This window comes from Schistocerca piceifrons, chromosome 4, assembly GCF_021461385.2.
Source record: "Schistocerca piceifrons isolate TAMUIC-IGC-003096 chromosome 4, iqSchPice1.1, whole genome shotgun sequence".
Lineage (NCBI taxonomy): Eukaryota > Metazoa > Arthropoda > Insecta > Orthoptera > Acrididae > Schistocerca > Schistocerca piceifrons.
In genome coordinates this window covers 592,441,566-592,466,983 of record NC_060141.1, presented here as the reverse complement: position 1 = coordinate 592,466,983, position 25,418 = coordinate 592,441,566, and positions in this window count along the sequence as shown.

The following is a 25,418-nucleotide window of genomic DNA, read 5'->3' as shown; positions in this document are numbered from 1 at the left end:
TCCTAAGTTCTAAATGTGACCAAAATCAACCCCTCTCCTTCAGAAAAGAATTTAGGAAATGGCCCCTAAACTGGCCGCAACATACAACTGCAACTCGAGGGGAGGAGCCAGCATTGTCCCACATTTTACAAAATAAAAAACAAGCTTTGCATTGAATCTGAAAAAGAAACGTCTTAAAATGCTTATATTTCCATTTGTAGACTACAGCGAAGTTGTTATGTATGATTTTTCCAAGGAAAAACTCAAGGCGCTTGAAGCAGGTCTTGAGCACCTCCGCACAACATATCTGTAATGTGTGCAATCTGGTGATGATAATGTTTCTTTAGGGAAGGCTTAAGAAATATCTTTTTTTCAGACATTTTCTATACATATTACTAACATTCCGCCCAGTGTTTCAAATCTGATTACGTCAATATACGAAACTTTTGTCCCAAAGACACACTTTAATCGTATTGAGGTGGTGGATAACGATACGAATCTTTGCATCACGATAAATAGGAGGGAGATATGATGACATCCATCCAAACATTTGATCTTTAGACTGTCCGTCAATAGTTTACAAGTGCCCTATGAAGGGAGTGAGTAATGAGCTGAATGGTGATGAACCACATCTGTGTGGTGGGGTATGGTTAGAGCCAGCGACCGACTTCAAGATATTGTAGCTGCATGTGTTGGTACATTATCTATTCCTTTTTCTTGCTTCAATAATATCGCACGAACATACAAATCTGGTACATCAAGCATAGAGCCCTGAAATGAATTTTGGTGTTTTACGTCTCGTCGACAGCATGGTCATACAAAGCTGTGGGTCCACTGAAATAAGGTGTGAAAAGATATCAGCAAATGAATTATCAAATAAACATCCTGACATTCGTCTCACTGTTGTAGTTCACTGACTTAAAATCCTAGTCAGGTGATAGGATGTTTATTCTTACCAAAGCCAACCACGCCGAAAGCGCACTATGTTCCATTTTAGGCAGCCATTATGCTGTCAGTTAACACATTGTTTTATTTGACTGAAGTTCCTCACTTCCTGTTGCAAGGCTTTCTGATTGGAAGTACCAATGTAGGGCAAAAGCTGACCAGTTTCTTGAAGACATAGAAATGTGTTTTACAGACTTTTATGGTGCAATGAGAATGTGCTACATGTAGGATGTTTCAGTCGTACTCGTTCTTTATGCTTGTAGGTGATAACGAATTCTAACAACGGTAATTATCATCGAAGTATTCCGAGAATGTAATGTAACCACGCCATTACGCTTTTTTAAGAAAATACTACCTCACCTTCTGCCCTTTACACATCTGTCAGTATCGGAGAAAATACGACTGACCTTTCTCGTGTTACAAGTGCTCGAGGGAGAACTACCTATTTGAGAAAGTGACTATTGAGACAAAGAAACAAATGTGTAACTGAAGAGCTTAACTTGTGAAACATTAACAAACAATTGCAGGTACCGGTGCTCCACACTTGTCGTTAGCTTTAACGCTTTTGAGAAATCTCCCGAACTCACTTTCTATGAAATGGTGATACAGTTCTGTGCAGAACTAACGGAGCATCTTGTTCAAAGACGTCTCTCTCTTCATCGTTGTTGATACCTTTACAATTGAGATTGCTTCTCATTTACGTCTCCTTCATGGATTTTAGCGTTGTAATTGAAGTGATTTCCGTTACGTTAGAGAATACGTTCCTTTCACAACGGAGAATAAATTCACATTATTGTTTTACTTTCCCTTCAAGGTTCTCAAACACTGTTAGAGTAGAGAACGTTAAACAAAATTTCTCATGTACATCTCCGTATTCACCAAAATATACTGTAGGCATACACATGTAGACTGGAGCTTTGCCATATATACTCTCTTTAGCTATATTTACGTTGTTACAGCTGTTCATAAAGCTCCTATTAAAATCGAATCTCATACAAAATATCAAAATATTAACTACCTGTAATGGTGGTGCTGCGGTTAGTAATGTGTCGGTCTTAGGCGCTATGTCACTGTTGTCGAAAACAGTTTTACTTCCTGTCGACCTGTGTACATATACTCTCCGTTTTAGGTCCCATGAAAATGAGTTCATGGAAGCGATTTGGTGTTAGTAGTAGGACTTGGGCATTTCATGGCCTGTTCGGCGTGCTCTTGAAGTGCGCGGCTCACTGTCCATAAAATGCGTAGCAGTTGTCTGAGGTGACAGCGAATTACAGCTCCGCTTTAATCTGGCGGAGAACTTTCTTCCGTAACGCAAAACCATTACGTAAACAACTTTCTGAAAAATAAAACTCTGGAATAGCGCGCATCACCCACAAAAAATGGTTCAAATGGCTCTGAGCACTATGGGACTTAACATCTGTGGTCATCAGTCCCCTAGAACTTACAACTACTTAAACCTAACTAACCTAAGGACATCACACATATCCATGCCCGAGGCAGGATTCGAACCTGCGACCGTAGCGGTCACGCGGTTCCAGACTGAGCATCACCCACAACGCCACGTTCTACTGATTCGGTTTATCGCCCATAAGGAACACGTGGAACCTATACTAACACTGGCTTTCTTGTTCTTATCTTCCTATAACTTCCACAACCCTCCACTTTGATCCTGCGTTCTTTCTTGTGACAATGTGTTTTCGATTTTCAGTTTCGTTCCTATTTGATTTTTGGGTATAAAGTTACGTGTACTGATTTTCTGCCTCTGTGTAGTGCATGTAGTCGCCAATGAGCCCGTACCGATTTTCGTAATGTCAATATCGGTGTCTACCAATCAAGGTATTTTAAATTGTCGGGTTCCGCTAATGATGTAGATGTTTTTGGTCAAGCGAAAGTCGTTAATTCGTGCTATACGGTCGTAAAATTTCATACTTCTTAAGTGCAAGTGAGGTGAACCACTCAGTCAGTGAATATAGTTCTTCTAACATTTTGCGCACCCAGATACCATTTTGAATTTTAGGTTCAGAAATTTTTCTCAGATTTTTCTTTCTACCGACTGTAATATGTCAAAGAGGAATAAAATTTTTATACATTTTCTGAATAACGTATATTCCTTTAGCCTTTGATGTATGGACGCGATCTAGTTCCGTATAGTTCAGAACTAGGAACAGTACGTTCTAGGTCTCACAATTCATTGTAAGTTTTTTCTGTGCAAGCAGAATTCCCGACTTCTCCAATACTAATTCCTTAAGGGGAGACGGATGGCAATTTTTATCCCTGTTCTGCCAATGCTATTTTACCCTTTGAATAGGTACTCTTTTCCAAAGAACTATAAGTGATAAAACAATGAAATTTTTATTGATTATATGTATAACATATATGCCTCAACGTACAAGTAAAATGAACATAATACCTCTTATGGTTTTGAAGAAAAAAATTATTCTTTCACTAGTAAAATTTAAATTTTTTTGTACATTAATTACCACAAAACCGTTTCTGATTGTATGGAGGTTCTCAATTTACTTGTTACAACTTATTACCATCTTCAGTACAAATTGACCAAATTTCTGTTTCTAACCCCATTAGCTTATCAAATAATGGTACCTGAAAGTAAAAATATGTAGTTTTGAGAAAAATCCGTTTGACGTATAATATTGCAATTCTAGTATAGTTATTGATGAGAATTACTTACCACTAATATTTTCCTGGACCATACTGAGCATCATCTGAATTATACTGATCTTTTCTTCTCTTGGACCCTCTCATTTTCTGTCTGGCTTCTTTTGTGCATTTTAAATTAGCCATATCTACTTTGCGGATTCTCGCTGTATCTATTTGCACCAAGTATTTTGCAGTATTTCCACTAGATTTTATGCCCAATAATTCCAAAACATCCAGTTTTCTAATTACACCATCACTGAAGCACGAAACAGCGTTATAAACACCAAATTTGAGGGTCGTAAGCTGAACGAATACAGTTTTTGGTAACCGGTTCCAAATGACAGAACTCACACATTCATTTAAATTTTGGGTTTTCCCATGAAGACATTTCTTCAACAAGGTATCTTTACAAAGGTCTCTAAATATGGGTATAATTTCATTTCATTTAATTAAATGCTGTGAATTATCTCTGCATGGCGCAAAAAGGAAGGCTGTTATTATCAATGCAGCTCAGTGTCTGTTCAAAATTATGTCTCGAACAAAGGGACATAATTTTAGAGCTACATTCACTAATAGAAGTGGATACTCTATACTCTCTATAAAATGTGTTGCTAATATAATTAGAGTACAGAAGTACTACATTAAAATGTAATCCCTGATGCTGAAATTTTATTACATAAAAGGAGAAAAGATAATAAATGATAAAGATTTTCGTTTCCTTGTTATGCGCAGAAGTTTAAGGAAAGCTTTATATTATGTGTGGGGCTTGTTGGAAGTCGCTCGGTGCCCTCGTTCTCAAATACTGGATTAATGTGGTCAGGGTAATTTGCTCGCTGCCTCCAGACATGTACTCAGTTTATCGCTTTAATACTTGACTTAATGTGTTGAACTTTAAACGTAAGGTTATAAGCTCTGGTGAGTAAATCGTAACAGCATTTTAAACTTTAACTCCATAAGTAGACACGTCTTAGTTCTCCAGAGCACTGTACGTTAAAGTAACTGTAAGCAGAATCGAAGAACTACGGCAAACTTCCTTCGAACAAGGCACCAACATGGCTTCCTAGGCACTAAATAATCCTGTCGGCTGATGACCAACCGACTCTAAAAAATTACTACTGACGCTCTGGCTCAGCAATGAGTTGCGAAAGTATCTCAGCCGGCATACTGAAACTGATTATTGCAAGATAATAGCAAAACAACCACTACAAATCACGAAAGAGAAGTAAAATACGTTGAGCGGAAATGAAAGAGACAGCTAACAGGAACTTTTCATAGAACGATGTTTAGAGAAACAAACAGAATGGAGAAACGGACTCGACGACTTGAGTGTGGGCAGAAGTGGTCAAAATAGAGAAAGATGGAAGCTACTTAACTCTCATAGCGAAGGATGTAAGTTACTTAATCTCTGCGGCCAATGGTATAGCAGAATGGCTGCAGTATTCGTTTTACAATAAGGAAGACATGGTAGTGATGCTGAAGTACGGCCAATGTACCTTGTGACCAAACAGGACAAGACCAAACTGGTTTGGAGCGTAAGGGTACCAGAAGATCAGCAGCAGCAGAAACAACTTGAGAAGGAGATCAACAAGAAAACAATGAGGAGGAAAGCTCTTAGGACAGCGTAAACAGAATACAGATATAAAGGCAGAGAAGTCTGTCTTTTGTTGGATAAATTACGTGAAATTTTGCCACTAATCAAAGGATTCACTGTCATCCCACTTTAAATTTTTCCTACACAAAATATCTGTAGTTTCTGCTACATATTTCCTGGCTGAAACATCAGCAAACGTCATGCACTGAAAGTGTTTAATCGAGCGCTAAATACACGTTTCCATTATTTTAAGTAGTCTTATGGAATTATCATGTATACACTGACGGGGAAAAAATCGCAGTATCAAGAAGTTGTGCGACGTAAACGAAAGTTGGTAGCCGTGTTTCTACATCTCAAACATAATGTCAGTTCAGATTTCACTCCAGTCGCGTAAGAGTGGCGCTAGTAGCGCTACTATGTGGATGCAAATCAGATTTGCTGTAAATACACGCTGTAACGGTCGTGAGCGTTAGTTACCTTTGAGACTGAACGTGGTGACCTGATATTAGTCAAGAATGTCTTTAAGGCGACAAAGACGCCATTATCAAAAACGAACGAGGTCATGCAATAGGACTGGATGTTCGTTCTGTGATGTAGCAAAAAGGCTTGGCAGGAATGTAGCCACTGTACACTGGCAGTGGTCGTCTCGAGAATGCAGGATCGCAAGAAGACCACGCTCCGAACGCCCACGAAGCACTAGCGAGAGAGACCATCGTGTTTGGCATGTGGCCGTGGCCATCGCAATGCATCTGCTGCAGCAGTTTGAGCAACAGTTGGCACCTCAGTGACGTAATGAACTGTTACAAAACGGTTACTTGAAGGGCTCCCTGCAGTGGTAATCTACGGTCCCCAAACCACTGCGCCGGCCGGAGTGGCCGAGTGGTTCTAGGCGCTACAGTGCGGAACCGCGCGACCGCTACGGTCGCAGGTTCGAATCCTGCCTCGGGCATGGATGTGTGTGATGTACTTAGGTTAGTAAGGTTAAAGTAGTTCTAAGTTCTAGGGGACTGATGACCTCAGAAGTTAAGTCCCATAGTGCTCAGAGCCATTTGAACCAACCCAAACCACTGCCGTCTGCAAACTTCAGTTGCGTCAAGCAAGAACTTATTGGAGAGCAGGGTGGAGGTCTTTTGTGTTTCCTGATGAAAGCTGGTTCTGCCTCGCTGCCAGTAATGGTCGTGTGTTGGTTGGAAGGAGAACTGTTGAGCGCCTGCGACCAGCCAGTGTGCGTGCTAGCACACTGGACCTACAGCTGGAGGTTATGGTCTGGTATGCGATTTCGTATGAGAGGTGGAGCACTCTCGTGGATATTCCAAGCACTCTAACTGCAACATTGTACGTCGATCTGGTGATTCGACCTGTTGTGCTGTCATTCATGTACCGCATTCCAGAGGTGTTTTCCAACAGCATGATGCTATCCCACATACCACTATTGTAGCCCAACATGCTCTACAGAGTGTCGACATGTTGCTTTGGCCTGTTTGATGAACAGATCTGCCTCCAATCGAGCACATATGGGACATCATCGGACGATAACACCAGCGTCATCCACAACCCTGTATTGGCTGACCAAATGCAACAGGCATGAAATTCCATCCCACAGACTGACATCCAGCTACTGTACAACATAATGCATGCATGCATGCACTTCTGCATGTTTACATTCAAAATTCTGGCGGTTACAATGGTTATTAATGTACCAGCGTTTCACATTTGCAATGGCTTATCTCGCGCTTGCATTAACCTGTGATACTGCAATGTTAATCTCATAAATATATTACCTAGACAAACTTTGTCTTCAAATTTCATTACTCTGTAGTAATTATTTTTTGGTGTTCCTATTTCTTCCGTCAGTGTATTATTTCTCAAGTCAAAGTATCTTTTTCTCAACTCATACCAATCATATAGGGACGAATGAGGTTCATTAGAAAGGCTTTTTAACCGGATTCTGTCACTGCATACCCATTTTGGACAAAAATGTACTATTTTTGGAAAATTTAAACATAAAGGAGACTTAACTATTATAAGCAAAAGGGCCTCATGGATACCCAGGTTCATGTCTATGTTTTACGATGCTGCCTATTAATCATGAATACGGGAATCCGTTTTCTTATTATCGTATTACTAATAACATTTTATTTGCTTTAAAGTACTTATTAATTGGACAATTAGCATACAGCATTGTCATATAACAGAAGCAACTGCGGTAGTCACTTACCTCTGCTCGTTGTACAAGCTGACTTTTCTAAATCACTATACAGGGTGATTATAACGCTGTAGAAATAACGCCACTGGTCAGAATGGCGTAAAATGCAATGCAATATTATCGGAGGAAGGGGAAAACGTTATGGCAGATGAGAACAAAAAGTGTGAAAATTGACCAGTAGATGGAGCTGTATGTGTCAGAATACGTAAATGAAAACACCTGTCATGCGCACGAACCACTGAAGTTGGAAAAAAAAGGCGGATACATGGTTTTTCCTCCTTTCGGGTCTGCGACGTTCGCCATGACTGTCTCAGTGCAGGATTGCGCTCTGCTTGTAAAGCTGTATTACAAGAATGATAACTGTGCACACGTCGGTCTGCAGAAGTTCCAAAGTTTGGAAGGTAGGAGACGAGATACTGGCAGAAGTAAAGCTCTGAGGACGGGTCGTGAGTCGTGCTTGGGTAGCTCATATGGTAGAGCACTTGCCCGCGAAAGGCGAAGGTCCCGATTTCGAGTATCTGTCCGGCACACTGTTTTAATCTGCCAGGAAGTTTCATATCAGCGCCCACTCCGCTGCAGAGTCAAAATTTCATTCTGGAAACATCCCCCAGGCTGTGGCTAAGCCATATCTCTGCAATACCTTTCTTCCAGGAGTGCTAGTTCTGCAAGGTTTGCAGGAGAGCTTCCGTGAAGTTTGGAAGGTAGGAGACGAGATACTGGCAGAAGTAAAGCTCTGAGGACGGGTCGTGAGTCGTGCTTGGGTAGCTCATATGGTAGAGCACTTGCCCGCGAAAGGCAAAGGTCCCGATTTCAAGTCTCGGTCCGGCACACAGTTTTAATCTGCCAGGAAGTTTTATATCAGCACCCACTCCGCTGCAGAGTGAAAATCTCATTGAAAATCCTGTTAAGCACCTGCCGAAGCGCCATTTCGGAAATGCTAGAATTATCAGCGGTCATTTTCCTACAGCCCGGCCGTCACGATCGCCTGATCTTAATCCGTGTGACTTCTGGCAGTGGAGCTACCTGAAAGATGTTGTGTTCAGTGCTCCGAATGCAAACGTAGTTGCATTGAAGGCACGCATTGCGCAACACATTCTGAACGTGACCACGGAAACACTTCCATCAGTTGTGGAACATGCTGTTTCTGGATTTCAACTAGTTGCAGAAAACGGTGGATAGCATATTGTAAATGTTTTGCGCCTGTCACACGGAAGTTAGTAATCCGATTTGTTTTTGACTGATGTTTTTAAGCTTTTTTTGCCCTCAGGACGATTAAAAACCGATTTTATTGATCCTTTTATGTGGTTTTTGGCCACAGGACAATTTAAAACCCATTTTTCCGATCCGATGTCATATGACCTTGCGGTGGTGGAGGGGCTTACGTAACTAGAAGTATCACACCTGCACACCAATGCACATTGAGTACATCTACATCTACATTTATACTCCGCAAGCCACCCAACGGTGTGTGGCGGAGGGCACTTTACGTGCCACTGTCATTACCTCCCTTTCTTGTTCCAGTCGCGTATGGTTCGCGGGAAGAACGACTGTCTGAAAGCCTCCGTGCGCGCTCTAATCTCTCTAATTTTACATTCGTGATCTCCTCGGGAGGTATAAGTACGGGGAAGCAATATATTCGATACCTCATCCAGAAACGCACCCTCTCGAAACCTGGCGAGTAATCTACACCGCGATGCAGACCGCCTCTCTTGCAGAGTCTGCCACTTGACTTTCTTAAACATCTCCGTAACGCTATCACGGTTACCAAATAACCCTGTGACGAAACGCGCCGCTCTTCTTTGGATCTTCTCTATCTCCTCCGTCAAACCGATCTGGTACGGATCCCACACTGATGAGCAATACTCAAGTATAGGTCAAACGAGTGTTTTGTAAGCCACCTCCTTTGTTGATGGACTACATTTTCTAAGGACTCTCCCAATGAATCTCAACCTGGTACCCGCCTTACCAACAATTAATTTTATATGATCATTCCACTTCAAATCGTTCCGCACGCATACTCCCAGATATTTTACAGAAGTAACTGCTACCAGTGTTTGTTCCGCTATCATATAATCATACAATAAATGATCCTTCTTTCTATGTATTCGTAATACATTACATTTGTCTATGTTAAGGGACAGTTGCCACTCCCTGCACCAAGTGCCTATCCGCTGCAGATCTTCCTGCATTTCGCTACAATTTTCTAATGCTGCAACTTCTCTGTATACTACAGCATCATCCGCGAAAAGCCGCATGGAACTTCCGACACTATCTACTAGGTCATTTATATATATTGTGAAAAGCAATGGTCCCATAACACTCCCCTGTGGCACGCCAGAGGTTACTTTACGTCTGCAGACGTCTCTCCACTGATAACAACATGCTGTGTTCTGTTTGCTAAAAACTCTTCAATCCAGCCACACAGCTGGTCTGATATTCCGTAGGCTCTTACTTTGTTTATCAGGCGACAGTGCGGAACTGTATCGAACGCCTTCCGGAAGTCAAGAAAAATAGCATCTACCTGGGAGCCTGTATCTAATATTTTCTGGGTCTCATGAACAAATAAAGCGAGTTGAATCTCACACGATCGCTGTTTCCGGAATCCATGTTGATTCCTACATAGTAGATTCCGGGTTTCCAAAAACGACATGATACTCGAGCAAAAAACATGTTCTAAAATTCTACAACAGATCGACGTCAGAGATATCGGTCTATAGTTTTGCGCATCTGCTCGACGACACTTCTTGAAGACTGGGACTACCTGTGCTCTTTTCCAATCATTTGGAACCCTCCGTTCCTCTAGAGACTTGCGGTACACGGCTGTTAGAAGGGGGGCAAGTTCTTTCGCGTACCATTTGAAACGAGCGCCACAGCCTCGTTCTGCGGCTAAGTCCCGCTCAAGGTCACCCGCCTTACACAGCGGCATACAGTAGTACAGTTTGTTTAGCGTCAAACGTACACCTTAGGCATCGTTTTATGATTCATTTGTCATTTGTAGTAGCCGTTGAATTATGATGCCTACAGCGCCATCTGTTGCTACATTCCGTAATGATCTATTTTTCTTCTGCCAAATATTTCATTCATTACTAGATGAAGCATGATATTTGTACCGAGGAGTACCTTCCTCCGGTGTTCCAAGTTTCATGCGTCAAGATCTCCTCTATTTACTTGATGCATACTTTATGTGGTAGCCAGATTGCATGTAAGCTTTTGTTTGTATGAGTAAAACGTCTTTCTCACGGAGGAAGATAATTTTGGTTTGAGAACTAGTAAGAAAATGTTTGAGAAATACGCAGACAAAATAACATGTTCCTCGAAGTTGTTATGAAAAGCCATTTCTTCCTAAGGGCCACAAGATTTCTATAATAAACTTTGCAAAATCTGATACCAGGAATGGAGCTGTGGTAGGAACAGATTTTTTCCTTGATTATGATTTTGTTATATCCTTCCAACAATTTTGAATGATATAAGAAACAGTTGTTGTTGACTACAGTTCTACTAGTTAAAAAACATTAGTGCTTTATTTCTGTACTTGTATTATCGCAAATAAAACGTAGTGCCTCCAAATTAACGGCACCAGAATGTTCTATTGGTAGGTGAAACCAGCCAATTCCCTGGTATAGGAGCATAAAACATCCTTAGTAATTTTTTTTTCTAATTCATCTCATTATTCTTTGCAGTGATGAGGTGAGCAGCATGATTTCATGGTATCAGAATACCTCTTAAATTTTGTGAATACAAATAAGGTACGCACAAGAAGAAATATACTGTTTTTTCGTTCTCCTGGCAAATGTGAAATTTGGCAGTTAGAACTTTTGACATTTCCACTCTTCAGTGAACACCAGTACCCGGGCTTTCCTCTTTCCCAGCTCGTTTACACAGTGAGTGCCAACAGAGCTTGCTAGTTACGTATGGTGAAGAAACAATATGCGTTGATAACAGGCACTGTAGTAAACGCTGTTACGCCGAACTGAAATTTTATTCCTTATTTTGAGCGTCTTGTTTCATACACATGATAATTCCTGGTTCACAACAATACTGAGGGTATGAGATCAGTATTGATGATTCTTACAATACAGGGTGATTCAAAAAGAATACCACAACTTTAAAAATGTGTATTTAATGAAAGAAACATAATATAACCTTCTGTTATACATCATTACAAAGAGTATTTAAAAAGGTTTTTTTTCACTCAAAAACAAGTTCAGAGATGTTCAATATGGCCCCCTCCAGACACACGAGCAATATCAACCCGATACTCCAACTCGTTCCACACTCTCTGTAGCATATCAGGCGTAACAGTTTGGATAGCTGCTGTTATTTCTCGTTTCAAATCATCAATGGTGGCTGGGAGAGGTGGCCGAAACACCATATCCTTAACACACCCCCATAAGAAAAAATCGGAGGGGGTAAGATCAGGGTTTCTTGGAGGCCAGTGATGAAGTGCTCTGTCACGGGCTGCCTGGCGGCCGATCCATCGCCTCGGGTAGTTGACGTTCAGGTAGTTACGGACAGATAAGTGCCAATGTGGTGGCGCTCCATCCTGCTGAAATATGAATTGTTGTGCTTCTTGTTCGAGCTGAGGGAACAGCCAATTCTCTAACATCTCCAGATACTGTAGTCCAGTTACAGTAGCACCTTCGAAGAAAAAGGGACCAAAAACTTTATTGGCTGAAATGGCACAGAATACGTTCACCTTAGGCGAGTCACGTTCATACTGAGTTGTTTCCCGCGGATTCTCAGTGCCCCATATACAGACATTGTGACGGTTGACTTTCCCGTTAGTGTGGAAAGTTGCTTCATCACTAATCTTTGAAACGAAAGATTCATCTGTTTCCATTTGAGCAAGGATAGAATCACAGAAATCGATTCTTTTAATCTTATCAGCTGCAGACAGTGCTTGAACCAATTTCAGACGATAAGGTTTCATAACTAACCTTCTTCGTAGGGGTCTCCATACAGTTGATTGTGGAATTTGCAGCTCTCTGCTAGCTCTGCGAGTCGATTTTCCTGGGCTGCGAACAAATGCTTGCTGGATGCGTGCTACATTTTCATCACTTGTTCTCGGCCGTCCAGAACTTTTCCCTTTGCACAAACATCCATTCTCTGTAAACTGTTTATATCAACGTTTAATACACCACCTATCAGGAGGTTTAACACCATACTTCGTTCGAAATGCACGCTGAACAACTGTCGTCGATTCACTTCTGCCGTACTCAATAACATAAAAAGCTTTCTGTTGAGCGGTCGCCATCTTAGCATCAACTGACGCTGACGCCTAGTCAACAGCGCCTCAAGCGAACAAATGTACAACTAAATGAAACTTTATAGCTACCTTAATTCGCCGACAGATAGTGCTTAGCTCTGCCTTTTGTCGTTGCAGAGTTTTAAGTTCCTAAAGTTGTGGTATTCTTTTTGAATCACCCTGTATAATGAACAATAATGCAGAACCTTAAAGATGTTTACGCTCGTTCATTATAATGTGCAAGATTTTCTGCCATAGAAGATAGTCAGTTAATGCTAAAACCGAAAGCAGTTTAATTAGCTCCCAACGAATTTCCGCAAAGAACTCAAAAAAGTAAGTGACGTAAGATCAGGAAGCGGGCTGGAACATGTATACGAGAGCACAGTATGGTACTTCGATGAAATGAAGATCCTGATTAATCATGAAGTGCCAGATACCTCGTCGTCTACAATAGGAGAGGAAACTGGAGATGAAAGTGTCATAACAGTGAGCAGAAATATTTATTTCACTTGTTGCACCGAATTGACAAATGGCATCAGCACAGTTCTCCAGGAACTTACATGTTCATTTTTCTTGCAACAGCTATCACAGCACACATAAGATCGTGTAACCTTTCAATCAGCATAATTGGTTTATTTCGTTGGGAACAGTAGTTATTTAGAGAAATATGCAACAGCACATGTACACAATAAATTACACAGGCCGCTTGTTTAAGTTTTAATGAGTTATGGCTTCTTGTTTTCGTTTACGAATCTGTAACGAAGGACCACAGACAAACGTGACGCGCTGTGAACATTATCCTACCGTGGCAGTGTACTCCAGTTGCTATGGTATGTACCTGGGATTGTTGTGTAAGTGACGAGACGCTGTTAAAACCATAGTTAACTTATGCAACTACAACTTAAGACAGTAAATCAGTTTTGTTAAAATTACATGGTTATACGGTCCCTATCATCTATAATTAATTTTTACATGAGTCATTTGAAACATAACGAGTCACGTTATACTAAATACAATACATCTGCGCACAGTAGTACTGTATAGGTTATAGGTTATATCACGCGGGGACCGGGGATGGTGGGAGGGGGGGGGGAGGGGGAGGAGCTTGAGAGAGGGTGGAAGAGGAGACGCAAAAGTGAGGAGCAATTTAATAGCCACAGGGGGAGGAGAAGCTGATAAAACTTCGCAAGTATGGTCAAAGGATAAAAGTTGACGAGGTGGTGGGGAGGAGGTGCTGAGCATAATGACAAAAAGTCAGGTGATGGTGGATCGAAAGTGTAACCAGTGAATAACCTGACAAGGCAATCTTACATTATTTTGTGAGCAGACAAGGAATTGTTTTTCTCTAAGCTCTGCTTCATCGTTGCTTATCCAATCCCCTTTTCCAAGCAACTGCGTGTTTCCAATTTCCCCAAGAACTTCATCAGTGGACCCTTAACGGCAATATGCAGAATTTCAAGATTATTCCCTACGTCTTCTATGGTATGCTTCTTCTAAATAAGTTGCTTACCGAAGGTAGATTTTTCTTTAGCTAAGCATGCCGTAAGGTCTTTAAACCTTTCTTTGTCCAAAATAACCTCAATTACACTTACAACAGTTGATCCTTGTCTGCAATCAATTCTGCGGGAAAGAGTGTTACGCAAAGAACTCACGGTTTGGAAATTTATCCAAACCTTTTTCTACTGAAACAATCTTGCGATTTCATCGGAGACACGCCCCATGTAAGTCATGGTTACGTATTTTAATTTGTTCATTCCACCTAAATCTTGGTTAATCTTCCTTTCTACGGTTTAATGTAGGCAGTCAATTTCCTGAATCCTAATAACATTGGCCAACGCAGTTTGCTTTCAAATCTGCACCTCCTTAACTTTCTCGTGATTAGTAATAGACAATTTCTTTAGTCTTTGGAACATAGCTCGTAAGGACGCCGTTTTATGAACTTGTGAATGGTTCAGACAAGCACTTATAATTGCTTCAGTGGTTTTGCTTTTCTATACGAGGGTTGGAACTTGTATAGTGGCAACTATTTATTAACAAATGATACAAAAGAGTTATATGTTTGCCCCTGTTACTGTCTTCCAAAGTAGTCACCAGCGTTGTGTAGAACCCGTTGCCAGCGATGTGGAAGGCGTAGTATACCGTTAGCAGAACCTGTTCTGTTGATGGTGCGCATGGAGCGGTCTACTGCCTGTAGAATCTCTGGAGCAGTTCTGAAGCGAATGCCACGAAGTGTTTCCTTCATATTCGGAATCAAATCAAAGTCAAAAGGACTTAAGCCCGGGGTGTATGGTGGATGGTATAGTACTTCTCAGTCTCATCGACCAAACAGAGCAGCCACAACTTGCGCTGTATGCGCCTGCGCATTGTCGTGCAAAATGATGGGTGGGTTGCGCAAAAAATGTCACCGCTTCTTTCGCAAAGCTGGTGGCAGGTGATGCTCCAAAAACGAGCAGTAATACTGTGCACTGACGGCCTGCCGTGGAGGAACGTAATGTGTTGGGATAACACCATCACAGTCGTACACGAGGATAACCATAACTTTAGAACGCTCCATTCGCACCATCAACAGAACAGGCTCTGCTAACGGTATACTACGCCTCCCACATCGCTGGTAACTGGTTCTACTCTGAAGGACAGTAAAAGGTTTAAACATGTAACTCTTTTGTATCGGTTGTGAATAAATAGTTGCCACTATTTAAGTTCCAACCGTCGTATATACCGGAAGTATGTCGTCTGTATTGTTTCTTTACATGTACAGTCGTGCTCAAAAGTATCCGAACGACCTGAATTGCATTTCGCCTGATTAGAATGCAACCCATATAGCGCAGCTGTCTAGCAGCTCCTCTAATCGCCCCTCGGTACAGTCGTTTGACTATTGAAAATGGTTCCAACAAGTCACCACTAGAAAACACAGCTCTCTATCGCAATAACTCAGGATGTAAAGTAATACCAAGGTACTACAAATATCAGGGAACATCTTATCACAGATAAGACGGTTCTTCAGGCTTGTAAGTTCACATTTATTACAATAAATGACATACATGAAATGTTACCACTCTCATTATTACGTCAGATAGCTAATTCACGTAGTAATTTCGTCGTATTCATGATTTCCTCTTCAAAGTAACACACCATTGTTATTATTTAACACAAAATGACATTAAAAATTTAAGTTATTCACGAGCAGCTAGTTGAGAATATGTATGAACTTCAAATGACACGACGAACCGTCTCGTTCTGCATATGGATTCAAACCCAGGTCATGCAACTAAGAAAAGACTTCGTGACTGACGGAAACTAACAGTCATTCCTGACTAGGCATACAGAGAGTGATATACCTCGATTTTAGAGAGTGTCAGTTGGCAAATATCAACCTAAATTACATAACGTAAACATTGTTAACGGACGCGAATTCCTACCCAGCATCTATTGTCCTTGTTAACGAAATAAGAGAGATGCTAAATATTGCTACTTCAGAAGTACCTTTCTTGAAATGCCGTGAGGTAAGGCTTTGTGTTGGACAGGTATTCGAACCCAGAACCTAATTGGATTGTCATCGAAGCACAATCAACTGTGCCATTTTGGATTTTCTCGGCAGTAGATAGATGTTTTAACTAAAATGACGAGACGAAACATTAATTTTTTCTTTCCCAGGCCTCCAACCTGGCGCCTACCGCTGTTATATCCTCGAGAAAACGAACGTTAAAAATGGGTTTGTTACACCAGCAGCGACATGTGAGCATGTTTGAACTAGAAATAATATGACGAAGAGTTCAGTGCTGACTGGGAATCGAGCCCCACACGTATCGTTGTTTACTGCACACAAAGAAACGTCAGCAACCGAAATTTTTTCCACCAGTAGCTCGGAATAACATCCTTGAATTGACAATGATTTGGCAAACAGTTCTGTGTCTCACTGGGACTCGAAAACGTCAGATACCGTTAGTTGTTGACAAAGTATGAAAATACATTAAAAATCAAAATATTACCCATCAGCAAATAGGTGTTCTCATGCTAGAGCTTGTTAATAGATAATGAAAGTTTAAGTGCCGTGCCAGGATTCGAACGCTCTCATGCGCAATATGTGGAGATATTGAGGAATCTGCAGTTTTGAACAAACAACAAATTGCAGTCGAGCTGTATTGTCACGAAGGGATCAAATTCCGCGTTAAGGGCGGTCTGAGTTGCATTCCCAGATCAGAACCAATTTTATCGACATACAGAAGCTCAAATAAAAGTTGGTATAAGTGTCCTGTGACCCTACATTTCGTTTGTTTCGTCACTAGAAATAAATAACTAGTATAAGAAATGTGGCTATTGATAGAGTTTCTACGTGTTGCGACTCCTGACTTTATTGTGGTTCAACCTAACGTCTACTTGGTAGAGAAGGAATATCATGTTTAACATTAACGTCAGACCATAATGACATTATACCTTCTTCACTTGGCGTAGCCAGAAGAGAACAAAAATCATCAGCAGAAGTAGGAATCGAACCCAGACCACAAGTATATGAACCTAGCATGAATCCAAGAGACCACCAAATTCTCTTCTCTATCACTTCTTTTTCTATCAGAACAATGTTGCGCCACAAAGGATGAAAATTCTGACACACAGACTCCCTATAGTGGTTTGCAGCATGTTCAGTACATTTATTGACCGAATCGCCATGAACTAGCTGCCTCGGCTACCCAGTGCATACATTCGACTCTATTTTGTGATCACTGAAATAAAATCACGTAACTGACACCTACACAGAACTGCCAACAGCGTAGGATGTAGAAATTTAAACAGGAAGTGTTCCTTTCGACTTGAGCTACTCTATTGCGCTATCTGTTTGTCAAAAACGTCGTGCAGTGCAAAAGAAAAGCTGTAACTGTCTGTCTCTCAGACTCGCAGCACTGTGCAATGCGCAAGTTCTGGAGGAATTGTTGTTCAGTTCTCGAGGTATCGTAGCTATGTGCAAGCTAGTAGCGTAACGACAAGAGTCGCGCACTGTAGATAAGACGTCGCGAGTTTGGGCACATACACTACTACATTTTTTAAAAACGCCATACTGCTGTCTGTTGGAGTTATCGATCTAATGGAACTTTCAACATAATTCCCTTCACTTCTCAACCCAAAATAGTCGCATGTGGAGAAAGGGCTAACATCTGCGACTTTTTGTTCTTTTCGGGTTTAATAGATGGCCAGACTGCAGATGCATCTCGAAACTTTTATATTATGTATGGGGAGACAGCTTTAACTCAGAACAAGTTTCCTACATGCATGTAATCAATAAACAACAAACAAATAAAAAAAGACTGTGTGTGTGTGTGTGTGTGTGTGTGAGAGAGAGAGAGAGAGAGAGAGAGAGAGAGGGTGAGGGAGAGAGATAAAAATAAAAAAGAATGAGAGAGAGAGAGTAAAAAATTGTTGCAAAGAAACTGAATCATGATATGTAAAGAAATCTTTCATTAAAATGACACGTTCTACGTCATTACGAAATGTCGTATTCATGATCTATGGAACAAGTATTAATCTAATATAATCTAATCATATTGCTAACTAGTCATGAAGAGGCACGAATTACAGAAATTTTTGCCAATATCAGTAACCAAATATAAACTTAAAAAAAGACAGTTTTGTAATAAGATAGGACTCCTGTAAAGACCCTTTCGTCCCTGTTAACTAACCACGAAAAATGTGTGATGTACCTCCATTCAGAAGGAACAAAGTGTTCATGCATTTAAAGATCAAGCGCATGATGTGAAGTTCTGTGACGGAGATACGGACCCAGCACGCAATCGGATTGTTAACTAAGTAAAATCAAATGTTACGTATCGGTTTTTCTTACCAGCTGCTAGATGTTTGAATCTGAAATAAGGATACAAATTTTTGTGCCTGAGCGACAATCGAACCGCACACCTACCGTCCTTCTTTATCATCCACGAACATAGCTTGAATAACACTTGCTTACTCACCGACAGTAAGATGTGTGCGTGTTTGACCAGAAATAACGACACCTATTAAGATTGTTGCCAACACATGAACAGACATTAAAAAATCACGTTAATTTTCACTGGCAGACTGATGTGCACGTGATAGGGCTTGAAGTGAAATTATGAATATTTTTGTACTGGATCAGGATTCGGACCCACATACTTACCTTTGGAGGAGACCTAGAGAAGATTGCAGTCTTGGGAAAAGTAACGAAATGATTGAACTATACTGTTCCGAGAGATTCAGATCCTCGAAAGAGGAGATACGAATTCGAATCATAGTCCAGCACCAAATTTTTCAACGTCTCTAGTTCAATCAATTACAAGAAAAATAAGAGCCCTGTTCCTTTAAATGGCTATCGTTTCATCAAATGAAATAAAATTTTCTTATGTAAGTAAGTTTACTGGAGATAGTATTTCTGTTTACCATGACTTCCGCCTACGTCATTTCCCAACGTAAACCGGCTCTGCCCAATTGGTAATGAAGGAACGTGATGCTTAATGTGGATTCTGGATTATAACGTCATTCTCTTGGGGTTACATCTACATCTACATTTATACTCCGCAAGCCACCCAACGGTGTGTGGCGGAGGGCACTTTACGTGCCACTGTCATTACCTCCCTTTCTTGTTCCAGTCGCGTATGGTTCGCGGGAAGAACGACTGTCTGAAAGCCTCCGTGCGCGCTCTAATCTCTCTAATTTTACATTCGTGATCTCCTCGGGAGGTATAAGTAGGGGGAAGCAATATATTCGATACCTCATCCAGAAACGCACCCTCTCGAAACCTGGCGAGCAAGCTACACCGCGATGCAGAGCGCCTCTCTTGGAGAGTCTGCCACTTGACTTTATTAAACATCTCCGTAACACTATCACGGTTACCAAATAACCCTGTGACGAAACGCGACGCTCTTCTTTGGATCTTCTCTATCTCCTCCGTCAAACCGATCTGGTACGGATCCCACACTGATGAGCAATACTCAAGTATAGGTCAAACGAGTGTTTTGTAAGCCACCTCCTTTGTTGATGGACTACATTTTCTAAGGACTCTCCCAATGAATCTCAACCTGGTACCCGCCTTACCAACAATTAATTTTATATGATCATTCCACTTCAAATCGTTCCGCACGCATACTCCCAGATATTTTACAGAAGTAATTGCTACCAGTGTTTGTTCCGCTATCATATAATCATACAATAAATGATCCTTCTTTCTATGTATTCGTAATACATTACATTTGTCTATGTTAAGGGACAGTTGCCACTCCCTGCACCAAGTGCCTATCCGCTGCAGATCTTCCCGCATTTCGCTACAATTTTCTAATGCTGCAACTTCTCTGTATACTACAGCATCATCCGCGAAAAGCCGCATGGAACTTCCGACACTATCTACTAGGTCATTTATATATATTGTGAAAAGTAATGGTCCCATAACACTCCCCTGTGGCACGCCAGAGGTTACTTTAACGTCTGCAGACGTCTCTCCACTGATAACAACATGCTGTGTTCTGTTTGCTAAAAACTCTTCAATCCAGCCACACAGCTGGTCTGATATTCCGTAGGCTCTTACTTTGTTTATCAGGCGACAGTGCGGAACTGTATCGAACGCCTTCCGGAAGTCAAGAAAAATAGCATCTACCTGGGAGCCTGTATCTAATATTTTCTGGGTCTCATGAACAAATAAAGCGAGTTGGGTCTCACACGATCGCTGTTTCCGGAATCCATGTTGATTCCTACATAGTAGATTCTGGGTTTCCAAAAACGACATGATACTCGAGCAAAAAACATGTTCTAAAATTCTACAACAGATCGACGTCAGAGATATAGGTCTATAGTTTTGCGCATCTGCTCGACGACCCTTCTTGAAGACTGGGACTATCTGTGCTCTTTTCCAATCATTTGGAACCCTCTGTTCCTCTAGAGACTTGCGGTACACGGCTGTTAGAAGGGGGGCAAGTTCTATCGCGTACTCTGTGTAGAATCGAATTGGTATCCCGTCAGGTCCAGTGGACTTTCCTCTATTGAGTGATTCCAGTTGCTTTTCTATTCCTTGGACACTTATTTCGAGAGGTAAATCTGTTTGTGCCTCTTAAAAGTAAATGCCTGAACCCACGCATTGCATCTGTTCCACCAGACCATTGTGGCCACATTTCCCAGCCCCAGGAGTGTGATGTAACGGATGATGTGCTTAGCTTAGCTTACAAAGAATAAAAAGCGCAGACATGCACAGTGCCCGCATCTGCCCTTTAGTTTCTGTCCACACCCATGAGTCTGATTGTTTCTTTGTATCCTCCCATCTATTAAATTTAGGTTTGAGAGCAACGATAACTACAGCGTTCGAAGTATTCATAGTACTGTATACGCGTGTGTAAATGTCTTCCTATGCCAACTCAAAGAAGACATATTGCCGGACATAGAATTCTGATGGGAGCACGATTGTATTGTCCACCTTACGGACAATTTTTTTTGTTTAAGTCTGTATTTACAACACATATTGCACGCTGAACACCCAGAAAAATTAACAAAACAAAATTATTGTATGAGAGCAACGTTAGCTAAAGCGTTCGAAGCGTTCATAGTATTGTATACGTGCGTGTAATGCCCACGCAAGGAAGACAAGGATACACAGTCTAGCTTTGTGGATGAACTCAGACAGGTTGATAATCATGTTGAATATTTACCAGTACTGTACCCATTGGCGTTAAACTCGTTTTCAACCAATGATTCCCACAGCTACAGGAACATTACATGTGATTCCTTTTAGACAAAATACTTATGGAGTGCTATAAGACGAAAAGATCGATCTGACTCAAACTGTGGGAAGTTTGTTTTACAATTTTCGTACCTGGATAAAGAGCTTTTCCTGTTTGAAATATCTGTGAACATTGCTGCATAAGACGAATTAAGAAGAAACTAAATTCTTTCAGCTACGACAATGTTTAAAGAAATCGTCTTAACAGCACTAAATCGTGGTTTGTGAATCGTTTACTGGCTGTACTCTGCCGCATTTCGCTGGTTGGAAGGCAAAAAGCTTACTGACAAATTTCGCACAAGGAAAAGGGGGACGAAATGTTTCCCACTGGAAGGTCATGTTGTTTTATTTAAATGATTACAAAATCAGCCAAAACGAACAGTGAGGCCATCAGTATAAGCACATAACTGTTGTCAGAATGATTTTGCACTGCCCAGGGCATGTAATGAGAAAGGTCCCGTTTAGGTCAGGTATATTGTATACATAAGTGGAAGAGAGAACACCACTAAATTCCACAATCCGCATGCATAGCATACACACAGAAATTACTGTTACAGTGTACTATTGGAGCCCAATGAGTGATTTGCATATTTTCCGGTGAAAAAGAGCACTGGCAAACAGTCTTCGCTACATTAGGTTACTTAAACTGGTGTCACTCTGAGCCACAATTTATGGTCAGCGACTAAGGTCAATGAGTCGGATGCGGGTTTTGCAACTGTGAAATACTTTCCTACATTATAGAAGTGAATATTAAATCTCAACTAATAATGAGAAAATTTTGAACTTGGATAGCTTACAATGAAAATCTTTCTGTTTATTGCAAAGGAAAACAATTGATTTTCTAAAACATTCTCTGCCATACACAACTTGAAACAGGTCACGTCGACTAAATCTTGTAGAAGAACTGACAGCGACGTATAACGGAAGGCAGTAAGATCCCTTGGCTTTTGGTTTGGCAGTATTCGACAGCCATTTCTAGGCGTAAGTAAATTAAGAGAGGCAGCACGTTATTGTTATCAAGTAACGTCTTCATCAATTCCTTTAGTTTTATTGTAATCAGCGAGTAACTGCTGATGTTTGATGTTAACATGAACATGAAAAGGAATCCGTGGAGTCTTTACATCCTGCTGACATAAGAATAACATAATCTCCACGTCTGAAGATTCCTTCTACTTAACCATTTAATAGACTCTCATTTTTTCCACCGTGACTAATTTTTTACTCTCTCTCTCATTCTTTTTTATTTTTATCTCTCTCACTCACTCTCTCTGTCTCTCTTCACTCTCTCTCTCTCTCTCTCTCTCTCTCTCTCTCTCTCTCACACACACACACACACACACACACACACGCACACAGTCTTATTTTTTTAATTTGTTTGCTGTACTCGACTATCGGCGAGGCACGAAAACGTTCGTCAACGATTTTCTTAGTTTTGAGTACACTTACGAAAGATATATAAAAACAACTATGAGAGTTACTGATTTATGAAGCTTAGTTTGCAGTCAGTTCTGAGTATTATTAGTAACTACGCTGCATTTCCTCAACCCAGTTACAGAAATGTGAATCCGACGGATTACGTATTCCAGGCCGTAGCAGCCGCGTCTTTGAGACGTCAGCTATGATCACTTCCCAGCCAACTGTAGGATCACATCGGTTCGCCTTCTTCCTGCTGGCAATGTAACTGAGATTTGGCAACAAGGCAAGGTATTTTGGCAACTCTGTGATCGACGAGTTACTTCCTGGTGCGCACGAAATTAAGCCTCAAAGTTCACTTGATTTTTCCTGTCATTTCCATTGATTAATCTGAGTTATTATTAACGCTTGAGCTGTAACAAAAGATAGTAAATTTACGGTTTTCAACCCAGGAAAGTCGCATCTAATCTCGTCCTTTAAATAGCGGTTTACGAATTCTAGCCACTACTGGTCTCGCAAGAGGAGATCTAGACGCATGCCTCTTCCCTAGCTCTGTGGAAACGTGCTAACCTGAGAGGAAACGTCTGTTATGGTTTGCGGTTCCAGTTTTGCTGATTGTAACGTTTTTATCCCTTCTGTGAAAGAACTACAAGCAGTCAGATCACACATCGATAAGGAAATCGCAAGAAAATACTTTCGGCTCATAGTGCAATGGTGAAAAACTTACAATGCTGCACAACAGGTAACGCCTCTATCCTCTGCTGACAAACAAATTTTGGGTTTCTAGGGATACATAACTTTATTTATGAAATGCCACATTTGCATACCACTTGAGTATGACACAGCATACCAATCAAACACAGACCCAATCGAGATCTAAGTGATTAGTGTTTTACTAATTCGTGCCGACACAGGCACGCTTGTGTACAGATACTCAGTTTTATTGAAACAGACTTTCGTCGTAAGGTTATCGTGGATAGTTTTATTTCATTTCTCATAATACAGTGCACAATTTTCGTACGGTTTCTTTTATTGTTGTTAAAACATTACTTAACATGAGAGAGAAATTAATCATCAACGATATATGTGAATTCTCTGATGTTATCTATAACAGTCTGACAATGCACATGCAGTTTATTGATTACATGCATGTAGAAAACTTGTTCTCAGTTAAAGCTGTCAAACAAGGTTTTATGAAGAATAAAATGCCACTGCCACACGACAGCTAATGTATAAAATACTTTTCTGACTTATTTTGGCACGATGCGCTCTCCCCATACATAATACAAAAGTTTCGAGATGCATCTGCAGTCTGGCCATCTATTAAACCCGAAAAGAACAAAAAGTCGCAGAAGTTAGCCCTTTTTCCACATGCGACTATTTTGGGTTGAGAAGTGAAGGGAATTACGTTGAAAGTTCCATTAGATCGATAACTCCAACAGACAGCAGTATGGCGTTTTTAAAAAATGTAGTAGTGTATGTGCCCAAACTCGCGACGTCTTATCTACAGTGCGCGACGCTTGTCGTTACGCTACTAGCTTACACATAGCTACGATACCTCGAGAACTGAACAACAATTCCTCCAGAAATGCGCATTGCACAGTGCTGTGAGATAATGCATATGGCCGGATCTAGACTTCTGAGAGACAGACAGTTACAGCTTTTATTTTGCACTGCACGACGTTTGTAAAAAACAGATAGCGCAATAGAGTAGCTCAAGTCGAAAGGAACACTTCCTGTTTAAATTTCTGCATCCTACACTGTTGGCAGTTCTGTGTAGGTGTCAGTTACGTGATTTTATTTCGGTGATTACAATCTAGAGTAGAATGTATGCACTGGGTAGCCGAGGCAGCTAGTTCATGGCGATTCAGCCAACCAAGTAAATGAATGTACTGAACATGCTGCAAACCACAATAGGGAGTCTGTGTGTCGGAATTTTCATCCTGTGTGGCACAACATTGTTCTGATAGAAAAAGAAGTGATAGAGAAGAGAATTTGGTGGTCTCTTGGATTCATGCTAGATTCATATACTTGTGGTCTGGGTTCGATTTCAACGTCTGCTGATGACCTTTCATAAGGAGAGACAGATTCTGTTCTCTTCTGGCTACGCCAAGTGAAGAAGGTATAATGCCATTATGGTCTGACATTCATGTTAAACATGATATCCCTTCCCTACCAAGTAGACGTTAGGTTGAACCACAATAAAGTCAGGAGTCGCGACACGTAGAAACTCTATCAACAAAAATGGTTCAGATGGCTCTGAGTACTATGGGACTTAACATCTGTGGTCGTCAGTCCCCTAGAACTTAGAACTACTTAAACCTAAATAACCTAAGGACATCACACACATCCATGCCCGAGGCAGGATTCGAACCTGCGACCGCAGTGGTCGCGCGGTTCCGGACTGAAGCGCCTAGAACCGCTCGGCCACAGGGCCGGCCCTCTATCAACAGTCACCTTTCTTATACTAGTTATTTATTTCTAGTGACGAAACAAACGCTATGTAGGGTCACAGGACACTTATACCCACTTTTATTTGTGCTTCTGTATGTCGATAAAATTGGTTCCAATCTGGGAATGCAACTCAGACCGCCCTTAACGCGGAATTTGATCCCTTCGTGACAATACAGCTCGACTGCAATTTGTTGTTTGT